General features: G+C 48.2%; 1 protein-coding gene across 2 annotated transcripts in view; it reads right to left on the bottom strand.

Annotated features, from left to right (window-relative positions):
• The window catches only part of PRR15 (proline rich 15), a 116,855-nt gene that overhangs the window by 2,230 nt on the left and 94,730 nt on the right, over window positions 1–19,895 (bottom strand). The window lies entirely within an intron of this gene.

Here is a 19,895-nt window from a genome sequence, read left to right on the forward strand (position 1 = left end):
TCCATCATGTGTTTCTGCATGGCACCTAATGCACAATATTAGCACTTATGGGAATGGCACTAGTCTAGGTGCAGAAGGAGGTCGTTCACATGTTTAAATGACGAAACGTCGGCGACAGAAACGTGTGTACAGGTGCGTTATGAATGACTTCTCTCGGTGCACGTTAGTCGACCGTCAGGGGTATGTGGCAGATGCACTTTGGAAATTGAGATTAGCACGATCAGAATAACACAATATGAGGGGGTCGTGCTATAGAGATGACATGTGATGGCTATACCATAATGTGCAGGTCTTGAGATGAGGGTTTGAGATCTTGTATATGTGCACCTAAAAGTTAAACACCTTGCACGTTTCCTGCACTACTAAAGCACTTTCTTCTTACACATTTGAGAAATGTCAAAAATGATGTCTTGTGAGATGCGTTGTCCCTTTGATGGACCTGCTTTCAGAATGTACATGGAACATGTGTGTAGATGAGTATACATCTCTCCTGTGTGACATACGCCGAAGAGGAGAGGGAGGGGTCTCGAGGAAAGGAGCAGGGGTCTCCGCGGCAAAAGGTCAGGGCGGGCGGAAGACTGGCCATGCAGGATCTCATTGTAAGGCCAGCAGCGTAGCAATCAGCATATTTATATCCGCAGAGGGGGGCAGGGCCAAGCAGTCCTACCCATGGCTGCATGGGCACGTGTGAATGCATGCAGACACGGTACTTATTTTGATTTAATGTTTATGCACGTATGTATTACATGCATGTATGTTTTGTGATGTGTGTGAATGGTGTGCGGATGTGCAGGTCAAAGTGTTTACGTGTGGTAGGGGCCCGCCCAGGGGCGCAACCAACTTTAGAGGTGGGCAATGCTTTGGGCATGGCATTCTTTTTGCATCACACTTGATACTGTGTATCAAGGGTACACCAAAAAATTGCAAGTGAAGCGTTATTACGTGGACAGGCTGGCCGTCATTATTGTAGGCTGGTCTAGCCACGTAAGAACACTTACCTTTGCTTTACCCATGATGCACAATTACTGTTCAACAAGGGTAAAGCAAGCATGCTTTGGATAGACTGGCTCACAATTCAAGGCCAGCCTTGTGCGGGTGACCTGGGCGCTAGTCCAGGGCTCCAAACTAAAATGTACATAGGGCACCATAGCCTTCTCTACACCACCATGGAGGACCCTTTAAAAAATCTCCATTATGGAAGTGCGGCGATGCGCCCTATGTAAAATAAAAGGCTACCCCATGCCGGCGTGGCGCACTACGTAGGTGAAAAGCCTCATCCTCCAGTGGGAGGAGCTTTCCACTTATTTTGGGCACCACTGCCATACTAGCATGGGGGCAGCAGGGAGGGGTTCTATTACAAAAGGGCGCCGCTGCAATGCCACCTAGGGGTGAGGGGAGCCTGTGAGGGATTCCCTGAGCTGGCGTGGTGGAGGCACCCTATTAAAATAAAAGTGCCCCGCTCTCGGGCCGACACCGGATTCTACAGCACAGGAGTGGGAATCTTTATTTGATTAGGGCCCCATTGCCAGGCCAGCGCAGGGCAGCCTTTAGAAGGCTCCCTGAGCCGGTGTGGTGTTCGTTCCCATCGGAGTCTAGGGTTTAACACTCAGACGTCAAGGCAGAGAGCTGCCTTCTCCCTGCAACCTCCTCAAAGTGGGAGGCTTAAGCCCTCCCAAGACAGGGGCTTCTGTCACCCTATTAAAGTGAAAAGCCCACAGCTCCTGTCCTGGCGCCAAGTTTTGTTTCACTTGGGGCGCTGCCAGAGGATAGGCAGTCTCTGCCTCCATTGAATGTAGGCCTGTCTTTCCACATAATAGCACACGCCTTTGCTTTACACTTGATGCCCAGTTACTGTGCAGCAAGGGTAAAGCAAACATGGCAAATGTGATAACCCATTGATGGCAACTTTTCACAGTGGGATCGAGGGTCACTTATGCGTTGCCAACAATCCCATGGACAGTACTCCAGAAATGGGCATAATTTGTATCTCTGCCCACCTCACTAAAAGGACAAAATTCACCAAGAACACATGACCGAGGATCATTCCATTAAAATTAGAAACAAGCAGAGTGCACCTTTATTTACATTTGTGTAATAGTGATTTAATAGTATAGATACGTCTATTTGCCCCAAAAGAGCTGACAACTATATGTGATTTGGAATTAGTTTGAAAGACAGGATCACTAAGCTCAAGGGTGCACTGCCCTGTACTTTTGAGTTACCCTTCAATAGGTCATTAGAAGTTATGAGATTGCAGTGGAGTGCCTAGTGATCTTGGGCAAAACTGTTCTGGGAATGTGTGTTTACAAACAGTGACTGCTTGACAAACTGAAACATCAGTAATGAATGGTTTTGTATGATCGGACCGAAAAAGATCCAACCGTACAACACAACCGAAAAATGCTACCACCAAAGGTTCGAACACCAAAAGTACGAACCTTTGGTGGTAGCATTGCAGGTAAGTAGGAAAAAATAATTTTAGTGAGCGGGGGTTGCGGGGCGACACCTCTGCAGCCCCTGTTGCATGTAAGTGTGTTCGCATGAGAAAGGTGCAAACTTTTGGTAGTTCGCACCTTTCTCATGCGAACATTCCAGCCGCGCAAAATCAGCCGCGGCCGGATCACTTAGAATCTAATGAATATATGTAGTGATGGGGAAATGATCTGGACTTACAATTAACCACATTGTAAACACTTGTATATGAGTGCATGGTTTACTTTCAGAATTTAGCATTTGTTTCAACATGGACCAATATTTGGAAATGTGACAGCAATGTAGAGAAGGAGCCACGTACCCCCCAACTCAAGTATCTCGGCCATATTGCCTATATGTTGGGAACCAGAGTGAGACACGTGCAGTACCAGTGAAAATACCAGTATCAAGGAGAATCCGGGAAGCAAGGTTCCCATTGAGAAAGCCATACCTGCATATAAGACCGTATGATGTCCATTTGAATGAAATCCCAGAAGAAAAGTCAGAAACGAGCAAAAGAGCAGATTGGGGTCGTTACACGAAGTGAGATTGACGCACCCAGAAGAGATGCAGAGACAAGAAAATGAAGATAGTCTATAAGCATTGAAGATAAGTAAACATTTCGGGATCGAAATGAAGAGGCTTATGCTACAGGATCGATGAAGATATCAAGTTATTTTACACGTGTACAGATGCAAAGAAACGCAAGCAGACAAAGTATTCTTGAGGTTAGCTATGTACTGAATAGATTGCGGCAAATATATATTATATGATTGTACTGCGCATTGTAGCAGAGCTGGACAAGGAAAAGGAAGGCCTTTTTCCAGTGTGTCCCAGTTAAGAAAGCAATTGAATTACAGGAGTGAATCTCAGAAGGTCGAGGCTTGACCAGCCCCAAGAAGCCGAGGCCGTGTCAGGCTGGGATGAGCAGACATTAGTTACAATCATGTGAAAGAACAAAACTCCTGTCCAGAAGACGTGAACGAAAACAAGAAAGACGTCGGAGGTTCATTAAATAAAAGTATTTTAAAATGCACCAGAGCTCAAATTTGTGGTCGTCAGTCACGTGGAGGGGTGAAAATGGACAATCATGACGAACCACACCTATGCAAGGAGACAGAGCGTGCCTCCACTCCCTTGTATTCTCCAGAGCAAGGAACATTTCCAAGGCTAAGTTTAAAGGCTTACTTGATGTGCAGACCACCAAGGCGATGATAGATGATATGATAATTGGTGCAAAGCTATGGTTATGACCAGCACCTAGAGACCAGCCTGCGTGCTGCTGGTGTAGGTGGAAAAGTACTGACTGATGTTTCAGCACCACAATGCCCTTGGGCTGCTGCACGCTTTATAAATGTTAATAAATAATAATAAGGGCGCCAACCAATTATAGGGGGCCACATAGTTAAGGGTGCTATAGTTTGTGTAACCAATGGGACATTGTGCATTTAGGGACGTTCATTGTGACATGTTTGAAGGGAGGGCTTAGTTGCCCCACCTGACATTAAAGATCCTCTCACTTTCTTAGACTAGTATGGAACGTATATCTAGATATTCCTTCAGACCATCACACTTGCCACTAGGTTTTTGTAGTTTGCCACATAGAATGACGCTAGCAAACACGTAGGTTGATGTCGGCAATGAGGAGTTTTTGTTATAAAAGTAATGTTTTTCATGAACTTCGTTGAGATTATGCTGTGAGACGTTCGTTGTACTCCTTGTTCTAGATAATTGACATTAAAACAGTCAAACTTTGCCTACTTTCAGAGTTAGTCTGATTGATGTTTGAGTATCTTCTGCATCCCCACTCGTCTTAAAAGGCTGGGTCGGCTGTCCCGCTTCAGCAAAGATATTTCTTCTGGGCTGTGAAATCTGCCAACTTTAGGAGATCACAGGAGGTCAAAGCTCTGTCACTCCCAGAAGCAGGCCTCAGTAAAGGCATTGTACAGAGATGAAAGGCTTACTTTGCAAGGGATGACCGGTTTTCTCTGCTTGCCCTACTTGCAGGTTTTGCAACTCATTTGCAGCCTCAAGGGTTTGTTTTTTTGCTGGTGAAACCAGCGAGGGGCGGGTCAGTTGACAACTCTGGTTGTTGGTTGGCTAGATTGTCCTTCATTGAATGTAGGCCAGTCTACACACAACACCAGACTTTGCTTTACCCTTGATGGACAGTTACTGTGCATCAATAGTAAAGCAAACATGCCAAGTGTTGTCACATAACTACATCATACACAGGCCAGTATTGCCAGCTGGATGTGTTTTCATTCTGCGGCATGGCATTTTATTCTATGTTTTACACTGGGTGGGAGTCCTTACAAGGTACCACTAACATATTGGTGCAGCATGTATGGACGCAGCCAGCATGAACACACTTTACATACAAGCATACGATGTGGGCAAGGGCCTAATAAAAATGAGATGGGAAATTGTCCTGGGCACTGTTGGTAACTTACATCTTTTGGGTTTTTCATGCGCTACCCTGCAAAATTGATTGCAAACTGTGGGGCTGTTTATCCAATGTTTCATGGCCAGTGTTGTAAAATGCACCATTTTGACTTTGGGAAGAAGTTACAGGGCCTGGAACCTACATGGTCAAAAGGACAACACTCTTCGACCATTGACTATACCCATCTCAATGCTCGTCTTTGTGAATCTTTGAGTCAGCTTATTGTCCAGCCCACCACCTTTAGTGACCATGCCATATTGGAAGTGGAGTCTCGCAGTTGACAGTATTGGTGAGGTGAATGTGCTGGGAGGGGGAAACAGGCTGGGCTGGTCTGTCAGGAATTTTAGCAAAGCCTGTACATGGTGTAATAATCGAAATATCAAAAATAAGACAAAGATGAATGCAGATGAAATTGTTGAATGGATTTCCCGTAGTAGACATGGTGTTATGTCTTTAGGAGGGAATTTACTTCCACAGGTTGCTAAAAATCATTATACTTCCCCCTTTGACAAAATTATTAGTGTGGAAAAGAACAAAAATGAGAAAAGCCATAGGAATTATTGAACATACTAGTTCCTCTTGGGATACTTATGTTGTGGAAAAACGAAAAATAAAACTATAGGAACTGGTTATTTAGATATAGAGCATCCAATAAGAATGTAAACTGCCAAGCAATGGTAAATATCTTGCTAACAGGAGATACAAAACAACTCTGGCCAAATTACAGGGCTTACTCTGGTAATGGGAACCATGAATTGATGTATTGTATCGATAGTAAAATCTGGGAAACATACCTTGAAGACACATGTGTCTGTCTTGTTGGACAAAAAAACATTAACGAATGTTATAGACATCATAAAACAGCTAAAGACATCCACGGCCCAACAGACTCTGCAATATTGTCATGAAGCAAAATGCAGACATCTGGGCCGATATGCTACTTATCTACAGGAAAGTCTTAAGGACTTGCGTCTTACCCAACTCCTGGAGGACTTCTATAACCATCCCTATATTTAAAAGTAGTGATAGGAACTTGCCGGGTAATTACCGCTTATTAGCACTTACGGATGTACCAAGTTAGATTTTTTTGTACACTGGTCCTTAAGGAAATTAATCGGTGGGTATTAAATAATAAAATTCTTAATAAATCCCAACTGGTTTACGTAGAAGATACTCTATGGTGGATAACATCCTAGTGGTAAAAACTTGGTAGAACAAGTTAATAGTCCAAATGGGCTCCCCCTGTACATATTGTTAGGTTGATTTTTCCTCAGCATTTGATATGGTAAATAGAAGTTTGCTGTGGGAAAAATGCAAGAGAATGGGCATCCCGCCACACCTGCTCTACATTTGTAGGCTGATGTCTGGGCATAATATCACTAGAGTAAGGCTGAATAACATGACCATAATGTCCGATCAAATCCCAGTTAAGATAGGAGTAAGACAGGGCTGTGATTTGGCACCCATGTTCTTGATCTTATTCTTGACCGATTTTGGTGAAATTTTCGTTGAGAAAATGAATGCTTTCCCCAGAATTGGGAAGAACAAGATTGGTTGGATCTGCTATGCAGACGATATTGTTATATTTGATAACACGTATATCGGAATCTGCAATAGCGCGAGAGTGGTATGTCTATATGCAGAGAAGAATGGCCTCAAAGTCAACATAAACAAGACAATTCATGGCCATTGGATGTAAGAGACGTATTAAGATCACCATTCCCTGCAGAATAGGTGCCATTAAAAGGATAAGCTCCTATAAAATATCTAGGCCATAATATATCAAACAACAAGGGGGATAATGAAAAATTGCAGTCAAAGAAGAGAGCCAAGGTCCTCGCCATCATGTGGGTGGTCACTTCATTTTCTAGAACTGCCGGCTATGGTTTGTGCGGGATTCGCACAATCTATAAATAGAAACTGGCATCTGTCTTTTTATACGGATTAGAGGCATCCTATAGGGACTGGACCTTATGGGTCTCCCTTAGTACCCGGATTAGCCTCAACAGAGTACAGCTGTATTTAAAGATCAGGTTCTCGCCTCCTGACACATTTTTGTCAATACTCCGTACGCCACTGGAGTATGGTACTAATGTGACCGTGAACAAATTCAAACTTATAAATGAGGGTTTCTTTGAGAAGCTCTGCTGCTCCCCGAGGTGGCAATATGGGGAGGGTGCTGTGCTTAAATCTCTGAAAAACACTACTGAAAAACTTGATTGGGTAAAAAGCCATGAGAAGGTTGCAAGTATGAAATCATTGGCTGAATTCTCTAGGATGGCTTTAAGTTATAATGAACCCCAAGGATATTTTAACCTCTGCCCTTCCAGGATAACACCGGATATTTATCAATATCAGGCTCAATCGGCTTGATGTGTTAGAGGTGCCTGGAATGGAGTTCCAGCCCGTGAGAGAACCTGCAGAATTTGAGGAGATAAACAGGAACTTGAATCAGCTAGAAATGTCCAGGGAGGATTTCCACTTAGGATGTTATTACTCTAAATGTGTGGAAGATCTGGAAGCAATAACCCGTTATCCGTTCTGGATACGAGGTTTGTCAGGGCAAAGCCGTAGTAACATTATAGCCATAACCCAAGTATGGAAATATGCCCATGTAAAATTGCGGAAGTTCAAGGCAGATGTTAGAGGAACTCTAATTATGAACTATTATTAATCTGTTTTAACCATCTGAAGGTCTAGGTGGAGGTATGTGTATGAATTGGTACACTAAATGAATAGTTATACTAAATGTGATAGTTTTACCTTTTATGAGTCTTCCTTTCTTTTTCCTTTCTATTTAAATTTAAGAATTAGGTTGGATTCTAAATGTTTTGGGTATATATGTATATATGTATAACTGAATCTTCTAACTTCCTTTAAAAATAGTTGTAAGAGATATGTATGTGTAAAAGTTGTTTCTTTAAAACTGTATACACGATTTTAAAAAATGCATTTTTTTTAAAAAGCACCATTTTAACCCATTTTAAAAAATTAAAAAAATAAAATAAAAAAGGGGTGGGGTGTTGGGCGCACCTCTCCAGAATCCCTCCCCTAACCCCGCGGTTTGATTCAGGCTCCCACACTGATGGTTCGTTCACTCGTATGAAGGCACATACATTTACACCCCACCACCGGCTGTAAAGGGGGACTCTGTGCGTGCTGAGTCTGTAATGACATCTATAGCTATATCTATATATCTGTATATCTGTATAAGAGTCAATGATGTAACCAGTGGTCGAAGTGGAGGGGAGCGGTACTCCTCCACTTTTTAAATTACGTTTTATTCTTCCCATACTTTTATTTTAAAAAGAAACCATTCCGGAATAGTTTTGATTTAAAACAAAAGCGTAGGAAGCAGTAGACACTTGCACTGAAGGTTCCCTTAAACAGCAGGTGCATGTGTTTGGGGGTTTGTATTGTGGTGGCAGGGGGCGTGGTGATGGGGCTTGTGGGGAGTGGGCCAGGCCAGCAGGGAGCATAGTTCCACTACTTCTTGTCGTACACTTCGACCACTGGATGTCACGGGCAGCTCAGCAGCCAGGCATTACCTCGCTCGCGTGTGTAACCAATGACAGCCCATTGGAGGAACATTCAGTGCCCGGCTCAATGCCTTCTTAAAATGGAAAGGGGCGAATAAGTAGAAACACGCCGTGTGTCCCGGGCACAGTAAAGCAGCACGCAATGTCTGAACCAGGCAGACCTGGGCATAGCGGGCACATCAGTAAGCGCCAGCGAGTATTAAAAGGGCCGGGCTTCAATGACCCAGACACAGGGCCTCGATGCCGCCTGACTTCAGGGTAGCAATGAACTGGAGCGCCCCACCCCGAAGCACAGCGCCAGGTGCGGCTTCCATTTAAAGCACACGGTGCCAGGGGGCTCCTGTTACTGCCTCTGCATAAATAAACAAAGAGCGAGCAGCGAGCCTTGCCCTGCCGGGCACAGCCCAGCCCTAAAGCTCGCGAGCATTGGCAGCCATGCTAGTCCCGACAAGCACAGAGAGCTCTGCCCTCGGTAAACATTGGGCAGATTGCGATGCAGGGGCTGACTGCGGATGAGCCGTCCCGGGACAAAGATCGGAACCGGCCGTAAACGGGCTGCTCTCGGGAGGATAGCTCAGGGGCAAAGTGCTCGCCTTGGAAGCACACAGGGTCGATCCCCGGGTGCGCGCTTAGAAACCTCTGGGTATTAAGCGCCTTATAAATAACCTACATCATATCATGGTTCGTTTGTTTTAAAGTGCACCAAGTTAACTATGCTGGTGACAATGGAGATTAAAAGGCTCATGAACGGGACACGGGGAAAGGGAGCTTTTAGTGTACACGGCACCACCAGTAGTAGTATCGACATAAGCTGGGGGGTGGGGAAGGATGGGGGGCGTCTAGGCACATCATTGCAACACTGAAGGCTCAATTCCTCTGAGCGCATGGAGGGGGAGGGGGATTCCGGCGGCCAGAATGCATGGCAGCCTATTTGTGCACGAGGATGCCATGCGCTGCTCGCATGTGTATTGCAGTTCAGACAGAGGCAGAAGAAACGAGTCCCCTTTATTTGTGGGCTTTTGATCCAAATTAAAAGAAACGTATGCATCATTGTTCTGGTAAATCCGGCTAGAAAAACACACAAACCACCCCATACACCAAACACCACCTAACCGTGAACTAACAACAGACACAGCACACAGTAACGTTTTTTTCTCCAAACGGAACAGCGCACCAAAGCTCCCTTGCGCTTTCCCTCTCAACACCACCCCCTTCACCCACAAACCCTTCTTTCTTTTCTGAGTCGCCAGAGTGCCTGGAGACGGACCATGAAAATGGTCGTGCTGCGCGGTACTCATCTCAAGAACTTCACCAGTAACGCGTTTCAGCCCAGGGTCCTACCCATTTGGAATTGGCCATACTCCGATTAGCAACGCAGATCCGAGGAGCCCAGCTTTACTCTTTTGCAATGGAACAGGGCTCTGTGGCTTAATTTAAGGACCCAGAATTGGCGGCACCACCTCCCGTGCACCCAAGTGGGATCCAATACGCAAAGCCAAGGAGCTATTGCTGCGCCTCCCAGACTACCCCTGCCCGCCTTGCGGCCGCTCACACTGCAGCACGACCAAGGCTCTACTCGCACGTCGCCTTAAGACCCTTTACAACCAGCGGAGTAACTTTGCTGAAAATGTTGGGGGGGGAGGGGACATGACATCTGATGAAAAGGTGCCCCAGCCAAATGAATGGGGACAATATGGTGTACCATGAAAGTTGGGGGGGGGGGGGCAAACACCACCCCCCCTAAAATTACGCCCACGTTTACAACCATGGTGGAGGGAGCTGCCTTTTGGTTCGAAGCTACAAAAGGTCCAAGCATTGCTCTGGTCGGGGCTTCCCCACAGATACAAGGCAAATGTGCAAGCAGACCCTGAATACAGATCCGCAACATATGAGAGAAGCAGCGGCATGCAGACCGGTCCACAGACAATCAAAAGCCCTGAGATTTATGTCACGTGATGCCATGCCCACAGCTCGTTGCACTCTTTCGAAATGTGTTCAAAGCGCCTACCTCCTGCTGCACCCACAAGCGTACAGAGGAAAATAAGAGGTCTCCCCGGGCCAATTCTTGTAATCAAGCTGCTTTGCTCCTGCGGCCGGGATTCGAACTCTGGCCATCGGGTCCAAAGACAATGACTTGCCCTAGACTCCTGGAACATCTGGCCAGAGCACAGTGAATATTCCGGGCAGGATTGCACTCTGCAGGGCGTGCATAGATGCGCACCTTTTCTCATTGGCTTGCAACATTGGAGGAAACACTCCACCTTTCTTCAATGACGTGTTAGTTCATCTTCTGAAATAGCCATTTATGGGGGGTAGGGGGTAAAGGGGCTGAGAAAAATCTCCCGAGTTAGTCTTTCCCCTAACTTACAAATCCTGCATTCCTAACCACGCTCCCCTCCCCCCAACCATCCCCTTGCTGGGATCCAATAGTTAATTTCCACTTTCAGCAGTGGACAAATCTAGAACATTCCTCCTAATAGCTTAAGCAAAAGGCGTGCGATTGTAGCATTCCCCTCCTCCCCCATCTTGAATGAAAGACTACAGATACTGAAATGCGCCAGAGTAGGGCAAAATGGCCCTGTGGTTTTTGTAAATGGATTATTGAAACCATTTGTCAAAATGTAAGTTGGTTGCTTTTCATTGCATGAATCATGCGTCAATTGACGAGAGGAAAACGTGACATTCTACAAAAATGCATTTAGGTTCATCAAATAAGCGCACATGAAACCGAGGGGGTTTAAAACTTGTACACAGCAGAATGCAGTAGCCATTTAGTCATAATGACGAGTTCTGAAGGCCAAACTGGGCGACATGGGCCTGCATCCCAGGTCCAAGAGAAGGGAGAACCAATATGTTACCATCCAGTACCGCACAAGAAACTCGTCATTATGGCCATTAACACCCCAGATGTACAGGCCATGCACACAACCCACTTCAAAGACATATTAACCTAACATTGCCACCATGGAAATGGAAGAGGGGCTTCAGGTAAATGGGAGGTGGGATGGCGGCAGGGGCAGAAGACAGAAGCAGAGATGGTGGGGTTGGGTGGAGGTAAAATGACAGGGCGGGTGCGAGCAGTCGTCAGCTCGCTTGGAACACATGCTTGTCCCCCCTGGGGTTCAGCCCGCGCTCTGAGCAAGTGGATTGTCTACAGTACCAACCCAGGGTGCTCATGATCTTTAAATAAGACATGTGTGGGTGGGCAGGTGGTGCTTTTTGTGGGCTAGCAATAAGAAAATGGCCCGATTGCAGTTCTCCTCCGAAACCTAAGGTCTTGTAGAAAGCAAAGATTTCTCTAACGAGCCATTTCTTATGAAAGCATCCTATTTAAATGCAAAGAGTCAAGCATGAAGGTGACGACGAGGGCGCCACAAAATGGAGGAGGGACCCCGGATAACCTGGGCAGTGTCTCTCGCATGACCTCCCCCCCTCTCTGGAGAAGGGGGGGTGCCGGGCCCAGCACGGCAAAAGGCAGGCAAAGCCAGCGAATCTGGGAAGCGTGGCAAAGCGCAAGGAAAGCCCGCGAAGGGCAGACAAAGGACGCACCCGGGAATCGCAGAAGGAGTTTTTTACAGCGCGAGGAAGCAGGGCCAGCAGGAGAAGATTCCCAGGACAACTAGCAGCTGGAAGGTTCGCTACGGCAAGGGCGATAAGCAGTGGAACACCCGGCCGGAGGCAGGCGTGAACAGAGAGTCGCGGCAACGATGGAGGGTGCGGCTGATCCTTCTGCCAGCAACAGGGACAGCGTGGTGGAAGAAGGAGACGCGCAGCAGCCGCCACTCTGGCTGGAGCAGCGACGCCGGAGCACGGGGGAGTTGAGCGGAGCACAGTCGGAGGAGGCGCACAGGGCTGCTCGCATCACTCATTTTTAGTGAGGGGTTCGTGAGGGCGCTAGTTAACTGTGGACACTGTGCGCTCGTCGCTCATCTAACAGAGCTCCAACCAAGGACTCAAATTAAGGGTTGGGCATTTGGCTCGCACCGCTCGTTTAACAGAGCGGTAATTAAGGGCTCGAACTAACTTTTGGACAGTTTGGCTCTCGCGCTCAGCTAACAGAGCAGAAGCGGGGGGCAACAAATAGCTTTCGAACAATTTTGCTCTAACTGCTTATATATCAGAGCGGAGACGGAGGGGCCTTGAATAAAGGGTGGACTGCAGCACGAGAGCCAGAGCACACGCCGGCCAAGGAGAACACGTGTGCGGCAAGGGCAGCCTCGCATGAACTTAACTCACCGGGCAGCCATACAGGACAGGCGAGCTTCACCTACATCAGCCCTTAACAACACAGCCAGCAGCAAACATGGACCTAGAAGCCTTCATCTCGATGGCCAAACTGGTGGTGGCCAAACACGGAAGCAATTGGATGGAGTCACTGGTTAGTCAGCCTGAGGAGGAGCAGCCAGGGACAAGCGAGTGCCCGGAATCACCGTTGATGTTCCAGAATGAGGAAGATATTCAGGAACTCGAAGGAGAAGGGCACGAGGAGGAGGAGGAGGAGCCATCGGGAAAGAGGAGGAGAGTGATGACTCAAAGGGCCTTGGCAAGCAAGGAGCAGGCGGCCAAGAACAAGAAAGCTAAAGTGACTGGGGCAAGAAGCAAGGGAAGGGCACAGGAGGTTGTGGCCGTACCGGCACATGAACCTGTGGAAGCACCAAGGAAGCAGGGAGCACCCCACAGGCCTGTAACCAGACCGGTGGCTGCAAGGGAGGAAGGTCCCACGTCCATGGAGGCTGTGAAAGGTATGGTGATGCAATGTATGCAAGCCTGGGGGAGTGGGGGCAATGGCCAATTGTTGAGCGGGAATATCAATGCATTTAACCAGTTGGGAAATGGGGCGGCTGTATTGCAACAAAATGGTTTGGCAACGGGTTCTGGGGCTGGGGGCCCGGGGAGGTAGCAGCAACCAGGGAACCTCTCTAGCAGGGGGGGTTCCTGGGCCAGGGAACCAAGGGCTAGGAGCCTGGCCAGCACCTGCGTGTCTCTCTACCGTTGGGGTTCCAGGGTTAGGGAGCCAGGGGCTGGGCTTTTGGCCAGCACCTGCAACAGTGAATGCTGGAGTACAGCAGCCAAATAATCAAGGGGGTGGCATGGTGGCGAATAACAATACTGGAAGATCCATTGCCACACAAGCAGCGCAAATACAGCAGCCCATATCGGCGACTGGCACGGTCTCAGTGGTTGGGGGTGGCCCGGGGAATCATTTGGGTCTAGCTGCAGGGGGGCCAGCGCAGCCTTCCACATGGTGGGGGCAGGGTGTGACTAACACAGGGTTACCCCCGGGGCCTAGTCCAATGGTCAGCCAGGACGGAGTGTGGGGTACAATGACACAATATGGGAGGACAATGCCGGGGTTTGCCCCGGTTAGGGTGGCAGTTAATTCTTTATCCTGGCACATACCATTGTCAATCAAGGAAAGGGTATGGAGGAAGGAATTCATAGAAATTCTGGAACTAGTGGGAATGGAGCCTCTGGGAAACGGGTTAAAAGAACTGTCGGAGAAAGAAAAGGAAAAGCGGGACAAGGAAACACCCAAACAGAGGCTACCATGCACAACTGGTTGAAAGCGTTTTTAGTTTACACTTCAATAATGCTAGAGAAATACCCGCAGGACGTCTTAGCAATGCTAGCCTATGGTCATTACATTCAGGATATTTATTTAAAGCGTGGGGGAGAAGGGTGGCTACAATATGATCGGGCATTCTGACTAAAAATGCAAGTATGGCCAGCCCTATCTTGGGATGAAATGGATGTGGGTGGTATTGTGGATAAATTGGTACTCACAGGAGAAGGAAACGAGAAAGCCACGGTAGAAAAGCCCCAGGTTTGGAGGGGCAGGGGGGGTTTCACCCGGCGTGGGAGGGCGTCCTTTCGCGGACACTCCTCCTGGCCCAGCAGAAGCAGCTACCAGGGGGAGCAAGCGGAATGCTGGAGGGTCGTTTGGTAAATCCTGTAAAATTAGGCACCCCCGCGGAAGCGGCGGCAAAGGCTGCAGCACCGCCTCCAACGAGGGGAAGCGCAGAAGCAGTCCGAAAGGGAAAGACAAGGTCAAAAAAGAATGATGGGGAAATGAAGAGGTTTGAACCGGCCCTGAAAGTAAGATGTAATGGTTTGATTAAAATCGGGTTACCAACTCCAATCAATTTGCAAGCAATGACTCCGTGGTTAAATGTCTATCATAACTGTTGTGATGCCAGAATGTTGTGGGAAGGTTTCAGGTGGGGTTCAAGATTCCATGCACAGAAGTAAAGAAGGGCATAGAGGCGTGCAACCTGCGCTCCGCGCTAGGGATGCCCGAAATGGTTGCCCAGAAAGTGGCTAAAGAGGTACTCTTGGGCAGAGTGGCGGCACCTTTCAGGCAGCCACCAGTGCCAAACTTGGTGGTGTCACCACTGGGCTTGGTGTCCAAAAAAGAAGAGGGGCAGTACCGTTTGATCCACCACCTCTCCTTTCCCGATGGGGATTCAGTCAATGATGGGATTAGTGAGGAAAGGGCCAGGGTGCAATATACTTCCTTTGAGGATGCAGTGGAGAGGGTGAAAGCGGCTGGGAAGGGAGCCCTTATGGGGCTTTTCGGTTACTACCCATTCATGCTGAAAGCCAACACTTGTTGGGTTTTAAAGTGAGGAATCTTTACTACTATGACAAGTGTCTACCGATGGGGTGCGCCATCTCCTGTGCTTATTTTGAAGCATTTAGCTCCTTTCTGGAGTTCATGGTGAAGCAGGAATGCCCGGAAGGGTCAGTGGTACATTACCTTGACGATTTTCTGTTTATCGGGAGGGAGGGAGGGAGGGGTCTGCAGAATGCAAGAACCTTATGGGCACATTTGAGAGGTTGATGAAGGAAATGGGGGTCCCAGTCACTTGCCTTACCTTTTTGGGAATTGAGATTGATTCTGTGAAAGGGGAATGCAGGCTACCACAGGACAAAGTGGTGAAACTGAAGGGGATCATCAAGGAGCTAAGGGGGAAGAAGAAGGCGACCTTGAGGGAACTCCAGGTCCTGGCAGGCTCCCTCAATTTCGCAGGGAAAGTCATCCTGGTGGGCAAGACGTTCGCCAGGAGTGTGGAGCTGAAAGCAGTAGGTTTGCAGCATGCAGGTCAACATGTCAGGCTCGGGTCTTAGGTGCGGGGTGACCTGGACATGTGGGACTCTTTTTTGGACAATTTTAATGGGGTGTTAATATGGCGTAGCACAGATGGCGGTGAGGGCAGGCGCAAATTGTTTACGGACTCATCAGGAGCATGGGGTTTCGGGGCAATCCTGGACAACAAGTGGTGTGGGGTGGCATGGCCAAAGGAATGCCAGAGGAAAGGTGTCACTAAGGACATCACGCTTTTGGAACTCTTCCCCATTGTGAAGGCATTTAAACTATGGGGGGAGCAATTGGCAAACAGTAGAATCATGCTCTGGTCGGACAACTTAGCGGTGGTCCAAATTATTAACCAAGGTTCCGCCAGTGGCAGAAGGGTTTTGCATCTGCTAAAGAAGCTGCAGCGATGCATGTTAGCAAGAAATATAGAGGTGCGAGCCAGGCACATTCCCGCGGTACTGAACACGGCGGCTGATGCTCTCTCTCGTTTACAGTGGGGAAAATTCTGAGAGAGTTGCCCGGGAGCAGAGAAGGTGATGTCCCCGTTCAAGGCTCAGTGGTGGGACATGATTGGCGTAATCCGAGTACCCTCATTCAGACGGCTCTGGCACCTGGCACTACAAGGAGATATAAGGCTTGCTGGGAGCGGTACCTGAATTTCAAACGAGAGGTGCTAGGAGAATACCAGCAAGAATCGCCAGTAAGGGCCTTCGTGGGTTGGGGCTGGCGCGAAGGGAAATCCAGGTCTTGGATGGTTTACCATCTTTCTGCTATCGCCCACTTCTGTAAACTATCGGGGGAGAGCGACCCTACCGAAGAACACTATATTTGTATGGCGATTAAATGATGGGCTAAGCAAGGAAAATCTAAAGTGGATGTAAGGAGACCCATAGATGTGGTCAAGCTGCAGAAGGTGGTGGTGTGTCTGGGACAAGTTTGCCACGGGGATTACGAAGCGGCATTATTTAGAGCTGCCTTTACGTTAGCCTTCTTTGGGGCGTTCAGGGTGGGGGAGCTGGTACCAGAGAACAAAGGTGCAAAGGGGACAAGGTTTTTACAAATACAGGATGTGCACTGTACAGAACAGCATGTGACAGTATGGCTGAAAAGCTCAAAGACTGACCAGGAAGGCAAAGGGTGCACGGTATCATTACAACTCATCACAGGGAGCGTGATATGTCCAGTCAGGGCAGTGGCGGGATATCTCAAGCTGGGACCACCATCAGTAAAAGAGGCACCACTGCTCATCCATCAGGATGGTTCAGCACTAAGTCGCTTCCAGTTTAAGAGGTTGATGGAGTTGGCTTTAGAGGGAATCGGGGAGACGGAAGGGGTCTTTGAGACACACTCCTACCAGATAGGGGCGGCCACCTCAGCAGCGGCAGTGGGCATGGGGGAAGTGGCAATCAAACAGATTGGGAGGTGGAAATCTGGTTGTTTCAGAAGATATATCAGGCCTGATAAAACTTGAGGTTTAAGTGTTTTCTCCTTCTTTTTCACCAGCGCCTGCCCGAAGAAGGAAGAGATCAGTATGGGTGGTAGAACACTTTTTTGTGTCTAGAGCAGGGGCAAGCTGGACAGAGGAGCAAGAAAATCTGACGGCGGGCGAGTTCAGGATAGGTTGGCACGGGGTGCCGGGGATGAAATGGGCTCAATTGCACAGGCAGGTGCACAATTTGCTGAAAAACGAGGAAAAACCAGACATATTGGTTATCCATTTAGGGGGTACGTTCTCAAAAGCTTAGGGAGGGGGGCTTTGATGCGTGAAATAATGTTTTCATTACAAGAACTAGCGGGACAACTGGGGGAAACAGAAATTGTTTGGTCAGAAATCATTCCGAGGCCTGAATGGCGAGGTGCAGATAAACACGCAGCAGTGGAAAAATCCAGGAGTAAGCTGAACTGCGCAATGGCAAAGTTCTGCAAAGGCAGGGGCTTTGGGAAAGTTAGGCATGGCCTGATCAACCTGAAATCCCCGGAGTACTTCCACAAGGATGGGGTGCACTTGACCCCTTTGGGTATGGAGCTGTTCTTTTGGAATATCTGCACAAAAATCCTGGAGCTATAGGAGGAAAGGCGGGAGCCACGGTGGGTGGTAACCCACTCTTGGCGTGGCGGTGTTTGGCTGGACAAACACATGAGACAGACTCCGGAGGAGCCAGGAGAAAGCAAGAAGGGTCTTCGCTCTTCTTAGACCCAGCACCCCTTGGGAGCCTAAGCGGCAGGGGCGTTGGGGAGGAACAACTAGGGCTCAGCTTCCCCCAAGGAAACAGCACTCTCCCCGCCCAGGAGCACCTGCAGGGGCAGGAGAGACTCGGACGCAAAGGTTGGGAGAGTTGGGCCTACTCGGAACGCTTCGGGAAGGAAAGGGGGAAGCAGGTCATTTTGGACATGGAGCAGTCGCCGCATCTTAGGAGTCATTTTCCAAAAATGTGTGCAGTGTGATTTTTGTTTGGTGTTCTTGTGGAATAAATCTGCGGCTCTTTATGCCAAAAAACAAACTTGTCTCATTCTACACTTTTCTGGGGGGAAAAGGAAAGGAGCTTTGGGTATGTTGGTTACGAATGTACAGATGCTAGGGTTATGCGTCCGATGCTCCCAGTTTCATCGGCTGAGGAAGGGGAGAAAGCGATTTAACTTTGGCCTCACAAGTGGGCGCGTGGTAGGGGTGGCAGGAAGAAGAGTGGGTCTTCTACAAAATACACTCATCGCTTGACATACATGTGGCCTCTCAGCACTAGCCCCAGAGGTGCCCGAACTCTTCATGGCTGGGGCCAGCCCCGAATGCAGGAGGGCGGCTGCCTCACATGTAACCAAAGTGAAGGTTGGGATCATAAGAAGGACCACCGATTTGACAGCTATGCCTGCTATGGTAATTCAAGCATGCAACCTTTCTGAGCACATAACGAACACTGGGCTTGGTGCTCATTTGTCACAACTCCCCCTAACAGTGACATTTCTGCAGACCACAGGCCATGCTCTGCTGGCCAGCTTCTACATTCAGGCGCAGGCCCTCCGTCTACGCAGGAAGACGGTGCAGCTTGTTAGTGGAGAACGAAGGGAGTCCCAGCGGTGCTAAAGCTCAGGAGCAGTTACTGGAGACAGGCAGGGCTCTGCCACGTAAGGTCCTGGAAATCAGGCGTACAAGAGGTGTTCCAGGTCCAGCCAAGTTATACGAATGAAAAAGGCCTCTACACGTTCATTCCTGTCTGAATCTATCCTACCTACACAGGACCGATTAAGAAGGACTCGCTGTACCCATCAGGTCCCCAAAAAACACCAAGTAGGACGTGGGCCTAGCACCACTAGGGTGAGGTGGAGGTGCAGTGCCCATGCATGGCAGTCGCTCATGGCCTACTCCAAAGCCTTCTAGATTCTAACCTCCGAGTAGTAAACGCTGACCAATGATGGGCTCTGGCAATTTTCGAGGTATGATATGACATTTATAATATGCATGTACACAAGCGTGTCACATACATAACAGCCTGTTTTACTTCCTAAATAAACAGCCCCCCCACTAAGAATACAAAAAGAATAAACATGTATTTGCCCCTTTAAGCCCCCCATGCTTTCTTCTGCGAGGTGTTAAAACTAAAAACGGGAGTGGACACAGCACGGAAGCCTCCTTCTGGTGCGTGATCTGAAGTGGCCTTTATTACAAGCAATGCCTCCTGCAAAGAAACTCTGGGCCCGATTCATGGAAGCATTTTATAATGGCGCAAACCCATAGGAAAATGCTCCATGAATCAGGCCCTCTGCTATTGGGAGATAATAGGAGTGTAGGCGTTTCTTTTTCCTACTACAATTCATACAGCCCATGCGCCTAAACGGCTTCTAATAAATTCTAGTCTTTATCAAATATTGACTACAAGAAAATGGGAAGACGAAACAAGTCATCGAGAAAAAATCCCAGATGGGACTAGTACAACTTCCACCACTTGGCAAGTTCAAAATGCTATGATTCTCTTTCTACAGTAACTCACGCCTACAGGAAGCGGCAGCCATATTTATTGCTGTGCCCTGGTCCGGGGGCGAGGCGTTTCCGGTTATTACGTATACATTAACTGCCTTTACTATCTGTCTGGATCACAACTGTGCTTGGACACGAAGGACGGATACTGCGGTAACTGCAGGTTGCCCCACAAACAGGAAAGTGCGAAACATGTGTTAACAGAGTGTGCCTAGCTGGGCCCCATTTATATAGGAAACTTGGGGGGCTTGGTCCACTCGTACGAGGCCATCAACAAAAAAAAAATCGTTATGGGATTACTGTCTGAATTCACAGTCAACCTTTGCTCAATTGGCTCTCTACCATGTATGGAAGAACCTTTGGAGGGAGGGA

The sequence above is a fragment of the Ambystoma mexicanum genome, chromosome 2q (genome assembly GCF_040938575.1).
Source record: "Ambystoma mexicanum isolate Mex_15411 chromosome 2q, UKY_AmexF1_1, whole genome shotgun sequence".
Classification (NCBI taxonomy): Eukaryota; Metazoa; Chordata; class Amphibia; order Caudata; family Ambystomatidae; genus Ambystoma; species Ambystoma mexicanum.